Source organism: Nematolebias whitei, chromosome 12 (assembly GCF_014905685.2).
Source record: "Nematolebias whitei isolate Nwh7 chromosome 12, NemWhi1, whole genome shotgun sequence".
In the NCBI taxonomy this organism is placed as follows: Eukaryota; Metazoa; Chordata; class Actinopteri; order Cyprinodontiformes; family Rivulidae; genus Nematolebias; species Nematolebias whitei.
Window position 1 is genome coordinate 16,139,951 of NC_056509.1, and position 8,016 is coordinate 16,147,966.

Below are 8,016 nucleotides of genomic sequence, written 5' to 3' on the forward strand. Positions count from 1 at the left end.
TTTTATTAGAGTTAATACAGTTCTTGAGTGATTTTTTTTTTTTTTTTTTTTTGGCCGCAGCAATCCTATCATTCTTCCTCAGAAAAATAGTTATCTGCTGAGGATACCACAAACGTTTAGAAGCGGAGTTTAACCCACTATTTGTTTTTTGTTTACTGGGGGGTTAAGTGGGTTTTTTTTTTGTTTTTTTTTCTTGGGGTTTGTGGGACACTCTCTCTATGAGGTTCATTCTGTGAGTATTGAAATTTGTAAACCTTTAGCAAAGGGTCAGAGATCTCTTTATTTTCTCCAAGTTATGTGCATCTCATGTTGTCACTTAACCAGAATATTTTTTCATAATATTTAAATGAATAAGACAGAACTACTAAACTGTATTTCATTGAATGTTAGAGGGATTAACAACCCCATTAAAAGGAAAAAAAGTTATAACATACTTTAAGAAACAAAGCACAGACATTGCCTTTATTCAAGAGACCCATCTCACAGATATAGAACAATTAAAGTTGCACAGGGATTGGGTTGGTCACATATTTTATTCTTCTTTTTCATCCAAAGCCAGAGGTGTAGCCTTGCTTATCAATAAAAACCTCAGATTTCGGTTAAATTATATGGAAAATGACAGATCTGGCAGATTAATTTTGATAGATTGCGTAATAAATACAAACAGGGTAATACTTGTGTCTTTATATGGCCCAAACTTAGACAACCCAGAATTTTTTAATGATTTAATCCTAAAACTGGCAGCAGTTGAAGCTCCATGTATATTGGGTGGCGATTATAACCTGGTTTTAAATCCATCAATGGATCGCTCTTCTTCTAAACTTTTTACACTATCCGGATCTGCGGTAGCTCTGACTCGGGGCATGAGAGAATTAGGATTGGGGGACGTATGGCGTTTACGTAATCCAACCAGCAAAGATTACTCATTCTATTCCAATGTCCACAACACATATTCAAGAATTGACAGGCTTTTGACCTCACACTCACTTTTGTCACAAATTAAAACCTGTTCTTATTTAGCAGCTACGATTTCAGACCATAACCCCGTACAAATGAAATTAGAATTTAATCAACCTGTTTCTTCTTCTCCTAGATGGAGATTCAGAGAATATCTTCTTAGAGACCCCGAATTTATCACTTTTATGAATACTAAAATTGACATGTATTTGGAAGTAAATTTAAATACCTCCTCACATTCAAATATATGGGAAACACTCAAAGCTTATATGAGGGGGCACATTATTTCATATGTTTCATATAAAAACAAACAAAAAAGGGAACAGCTTTCTCAATTAGAAAAAGATATAAGGACTCTGGAGATTGACCATTCAAGAACAAAACACCCAGAATTACTTAGTGTCTTAAAACAAAAACGGATTTCATATGACAACCTGTGTACTAGTAAAGCTGAGGCAGCAATGGCAAGGACAAAATATCATTACTCTGAATTCAGCAATAAAACAAGCAAACTACTGGCGTGACAGATAAAAAAGGAGGACAATGAAAAATTTATTCAGAGTATTAAAACAGATGATGGTAGACGATTAGAAAATACAAAAGACATAAATTTGGAATTTAAAAAATATTATCAATTGTTATATAAATCTGAGCTTGACAAGGACAGTGTAGATATAAAACAAATTTTAAACCAATTACATTTACCAAAGATTAACACAACCGACAAAGACATACTAGATGGTGAGATAAGTGAGGAGGAGGTTCGCCTTGCTGTTAAATCGTTACAAAATAATAAAGCCCCAGGGCCAGACGGCTTTCCAATTGAATACTTTAAACCCTTTTCAAACAAATTATTTACCCCTCTTACAAACATGATCAAGGAGGCATTGCAAAAAACAGCACTTCCCCAATCTTTAGAACTTGCAACAATAACATTACTTCCCAAACCTGGAAAATATGTACAAAAGTGTGGTAACTATAGACCCCTCAGCCTTCTCAACTCCGACTATAAGATCTTGTCTAAAATAATTGCATCTAGACTGGAGAAAATAATACCAAAAATTATTCATGCAGACCAAACGGGTTTTGTTAAAAAACCTACAGGGAGCGGACAATATCCGGAGGCTGTTTCATATTATTGATATTGCTAAAAGAAAGAGGTATCCCCTGGCAATACTTTCTATGGATGCTGAGAAGGCGTTTGACAGAATTGAATCGGATTTTCTTTTTGAGACCTTAAGAGCTATGAATTTTGGTGAAACCTTTATTAGATATGTAAAAACACTCTTTAATGGTCCTAGATCACAGATTTTGACTAATGGCGTTCTGTCGGATGCCTTCTCGCTCTCCCGAGGCTGTAGACAGGGCTGCCCAAGTTCTCCTAGCCTATTTTCCATTGCCATAGAACCATTAGCAATTGCTATTCGTTCTGACTTATCTATTGCAGGTATGAGGGTAGGTACAGAAGAACATAAACTTGTGCTATATGCAGACAATCTGTTAGTATTTATATCTCAGCTGTCTAAATCCTTTCCATCTTTACTGGCATGCCTGGGGTCGTACAGTGCAGTTTCTGGCTACAAAATCAATTTTCCAAGAGTGAAGCGTTTCCACTTAATATGACAGAGCAGGAGACACAATTATTACCTGGTTCATTTAAATGGTGCCCGGATGGTTTCACATACCTTGGCATTAATATTAGTTCCTCGTCTGATCAAATTTACCAAAAGAATTACATATCATTAATTAATAAAACTAAAGCAGAGCTGGAACGATGGATGGATCTCCCACTATCTTTAATTGGCAGAGTCAACTCAATTAAAATGTCTATATTACCTAAATTTATTTACTTATTTCAATGTGTCCCCTTAAAAGTGCCAATGAGATTTTTTAAAGATTTGGATAAAGCAATATCTCTATTTTTATGGCGAAATAAGGTCCCAAGAGTTAAGCTTCTTAGCTTACAGGCTCCCTATGCTAAAGGCGGTTTAAATTTTCCAAATTTTAGAATATATTACTTAGCTTCCCAGTTCCGTATTCTATGGATGTGGACTCACTCAAATGCCAACGATGTGAGGTGGTTCTCGATAGAACAACAAGAATTAAAATCGATGTCATTAGCAATTATCCCTTTCTTGGGTTCAAAAAAGCAATTCTCTACAATTACATCAAATCCTTTAATTTTAGCCACCTACAATGCATGGCTTCAATTACATGCTCTCTTAAACCTAAACATACAATTGTTGGTTAACACACCTCTCAAAGGTAACCTTAACATTCCCCAACCTATAGCAGATGGTAGACTACAAACTTGGGTCAGAAAAGGCATTGGAACAGTAGGTGATCTTTATACCAATAATGTCTTTGCCAGCTTCAGTCAATTGTCTGAATTTTATGACTTACATAGGCATAATTATTTCAAATATTTACAGATCAGACACTGGATTGAGCCAAACATTAGAGATATTTCCAAATAAACCAGAGGAAACACTGTTTGAAACATGTTTATTGGATTACAAACGTACCACTACAAAAGGACTTATCTCTTGTGTTTACAAAATTGTTCTTGACTATTTACCAGCTTATGAGAAGTAGTCAAAAAAATCGAACTGGGAATCAGACTTAAACTGCAAATATGATGACAAAAGCTGGAGCAGGTTATTAAATTCATCCCAAACAATATTAATATCAACAAAACACAGGCAAATTCAATTTAATATTATTCATCGTATATATTATACCCCATACAGGTTGAATAAACTGAATGCCAGTATCACTGACAAATGCTAGAGGTGTAAGATATCTGTAGGAGATCTTCTTCATATGCGTTGGAGTTGTGTACACTTGCAAACCTACTGAAATAATGTAATTCTGATAACATCAGCAGTTTGTGGGCTTTCTTTAGATGCTGACCCCAGGTTTTGGATACTTGGAGATGTTATGTCCTTGAAATTATATCCTTGCAAGAAATGCTTTGTTTTGTTAGCATCATCTGCAGCAAAAAAGTGTATACTTAAAAATTGGAAATCTATGGAGCCTCCAAACCAGAAACATTGGCTCAACGAACTGTTGTCATACTGCACTCCTGAAAAAATTCTCCATTCAACACGTGGGACATTGGCTAAGTTCGAACAGATTTGGACTCCCTTCTTGGACATTCTAACCAGATTAGATCTGGAAGACTGATTTGATCTGTATTGATCTTTACTGTCTTGTGTCAGTTATTTTAATATTTTTGTTATATTCATGTTTTTTTGTTTTAACTCTGGTCTTTCAAAAATATATTTAATGTTAAATGTAATATTACTACATGTGTTTCTACATGGAGAGAGTGGGTGGTTTTTTTTTTCTGAAGTTTGTCCGTTTTGTTTTGTTTTAGTTTTTCTTGTGTGTATTTTTTGTGTATTAAAAAGGAAAAATTGTAATTTTGTACACTGGAAGTAGATTATGTATGGTTGTACATTCTGAATAAATATATCTATACAAAAAAAAAAAAAAAAGGAAAGCCCAACAAAGACTCTACTTCCTAAGAAGTTTGGTACAAACACCAGCATCCTCACTAACTTCTATAGGTGCACCATTGAGAATCTGCTGACAGGCTGCATCACAGGGTGGTATGGGAACTGCACCAGTCAGAGGCGGAAAAAACACTACAGAGGGTGGTGCAGACAGCAGAGGACATCACTGGTAGCAGTCTCCACACCATCCAGGAAATTTTCCACATCCAGTGTCTGCGTAAAGCATGCAGCATCAAGGACTACACCCACCTAGCACAAAGACTCTTCCATCTACTACCCTCAGGCAGACGATACAGAAGTCTGCCATCGCACATGAAAAGAATCAAAAACAGTTATTACCCACAAGCTGTCAGATTACTGAACTCTTGATAATAAGACTGTATTGCTGTATCATGTACGTCACTACATTATATCATCATTCATCTCAATGTTACTCACTACCTGCGCAATAACCTGTCACACAAGATCTGTAGTTTATTTTAGTTATGTGCATGTGCATTTAAGCTTACAGTATATTACCTGTGAAATATTTATTTATACAGATTCATCCTACTGGCACATTATATTCTACCATGTTGTTGTTTTTTTACAATTTTCCTTTTACATGTTATATTTCTTTTTCCATTTTGATACTTTATTTTGTACCCTTATGCATGCTTTAGAATTTCTTGTTTGTTTTATTGTTTTTAGCAAATCAAATCGGTTCTTTTCATCCTGAAAATTTCACTGCATTTCTGACCTTGTGTTAACGTGCATATGATAAATAAACAACTTAAGTGTGATGGTGCCCATTTTTAAAGATGATGTACAGAGTTGTAGCAACTACAGGGGAATTAAGTTGATGAGCCACACGCTGAAAATTTGGGAGAGAGTTGAAGAAGCTAGATCTAGACGAGAGGTGACTATCGTGAGCAGCAGTGTAGTTTCATGCCAAGAAAGAGCACCACAGATGTCATCTTTGCTTTGAGGATGCTGATGGAGAAGTACAGAGACGATTTTAGGAATAACTTCATTGTCTTTGTGGATTTAGAAAAAGCATATGACATGGTGCCAAGGGAGGAGGTGTGGTATTGCATGAGGAAATCTGGAGTGGCAGAGAAGTGTGTCAGCTGTAGTAAGACAAAGTCCATGTGTGTGAACGAGAGGGAGTCCGGTGGAACAGTGAGGCTACAAGGAGCAGAGGTCACAAAGGTGCATCTTCAAGTACTTGGGGTCCACTATCCAGGAAAATGGGGAATGTGGTAAAGAGGTGAAAAAGGCAGGCATGATGGAGTGGATGGAAAAAAGTTTCAGGAGTGATTTGCGACAAAAGGGTGTCAGCAAAGGCCAAAGGAAAAGTTTACAAGATAGTGGTGAGACCAGCTATGTTGTATGGTCTGGAGACAGAGACATCGACAAAAAGACAAGAGAAAGAACTGGAAGTGACAGAAATGAAAATGTTGAGGTTCTCCTTAGGAGCAACAAGGATGGATAAGATTAGGAATGAGGTAATCAGAGGTACAGCACAGGTTGAACAACTGGGATATAAAGCTAGTGAGGCCAGACTGAGATGGTTTGGACATCTTCAAAGGAGGGACAGTGGTTTGGACACGTCCAGAGGAGTGACAGTGGGTATATTGGTAGAAGGATGTTAGAAATGCAGGGAACAAGACAAAGAGGAGATATATAGATGCAGTTAGAGAGGACATGAAGGTGGCTGGAGTGAGGAGAGAGGATGACGAGGACAGAGTGAGATGGAGGAGGATGACTCGCTGTGGAGATCCCAGAAGAGGGAACAGCTGAAAGAAGAAGGTGATTCATGCAGGCAAAGCAGACATGGAACACTGACCAAGATGCTGAAAGTGGACACCACCAAGGGTGCTGGAGAATGGAGGCGCTAAGGTACTGTGGAACCAGATCAAGATCAACAAACAGGTGATGGCAAACCAACCGGATGCTGTGGTGGTCAACAAGCAAGAGAAGAAGGAGCACAAGAAACTCGAGAAATACCACGACTGTAGAAAGGAATACAGAAGTTGTGGAGTGTCAAAGCATCAGTAGTCCCTGCAGTCATTGGAGCACTTGGTGCTGTGACCCCCAAACTGCAAGAATGACACCAATATATCTCAGGAACAACCTCAGAGATCTCTGTACAAAAGAGTGCAGTCCTGGAAACAGCTAAGATACAGAACAGAACCCTCAATCTCCCTGGACTCTGGTAGAGGACCCAAGCGTGAAGTGAAGTGGAACCACACAAGTGGAAGACTACGACGAGCTAGAAATGTATAAAGTCCAGGATTTTGCTTATGTTTTTCAATGACAGTGGGAATGTAAAATGAGACATTTGTACTGCAGAGAGCAGGATAAAGGTCAACTTTGGGATCCAGCAGCTCCTCATGTCCTTCAGTGTCCATCAGTGTCCATCAGTGTCCATCAGAACGATTTCATACCAGCTCAGTCACTTTTGTTGGAGTCATCTGTTTAGATTTCCAAAGTTTTAGTTAGAAATTGTTGTACATTTAAGGACATTTTGACTGATTTCAGGAATCCATGTGAATGACTGTCCACATCTTTGTGTCATATTGTGAGGGAACCTGGCTTTATGTGCCACTGTAATAATGGTAATAATACAAATACTAATATTATAATTTAACATTATTATTTTATATGTACAAGACAAAATCACAAGAAAGTAAAACAGTAACTTATTTCTCCTTTAGTTTTCATGTGAGCACTCTGTTCGGCAGGTAATGCCCAACATTTAGATTTCAGATCTAAATTTGTGAGTTGCCGGGTTGTGTATAGTTTTTGGTTTTTACTTTGTTTTTAAGTGTAATTGGTAATTAATACATGCACATGTGCATGTGGGGGCCTAGTTGTGAAGTTGATGTACTGAATGTGGTTTTATTTTTGAAACAGAATAAACCTGCTCTCTGTTCTCGTCTGCCGCTTTTTATGACCTGACACAATGTGCTTCAAAATGGTGGGTTGGAACAGGTCTCTGCAGGCTTCCTTCCACTCAGTGAAACAAAGCAGCTCTTCTGACCTTGTGTCATGAAGGACATCCTGAGGATGGACAATGGCAAAGAACAAAACCAGTCAGTGGTTCCCAAGATGCCTTCCATCCTCTTGCTGAACTCCTGACAATAACCCCAGGCTGAACATGACACTGTAACAACACTGCACTGTTTCAGAGGCACTCCCTCCATACTGCACAACAGTCAAACACTTTTATACAGATTAACTTGATCTTTGACCCATGTCCCCTGATATTTCCCTGCTTAATGTTAACAGATGACATACAAACAAACACATAGCTAATGTTCAACAAATATTTTTTAGTGTTCTACCCTCAACAAAGAGCAGATATGTCTTGAATTAATGCTTATAACAATAATATATAACCTCTGAAATATTTTCTGCCTGTATTTTACTATGTCGTGTGTTTCTTTACACGGTAGGTAGGTAGGTAGGTAGGTAGGTAGGTAGGTAGGTAGAGGTAGGTAGGTAGGTAGAGGTAGGTAGGTAGGTAGGTAGGTAGGTAGGTAGGTAGGTAGGTAGG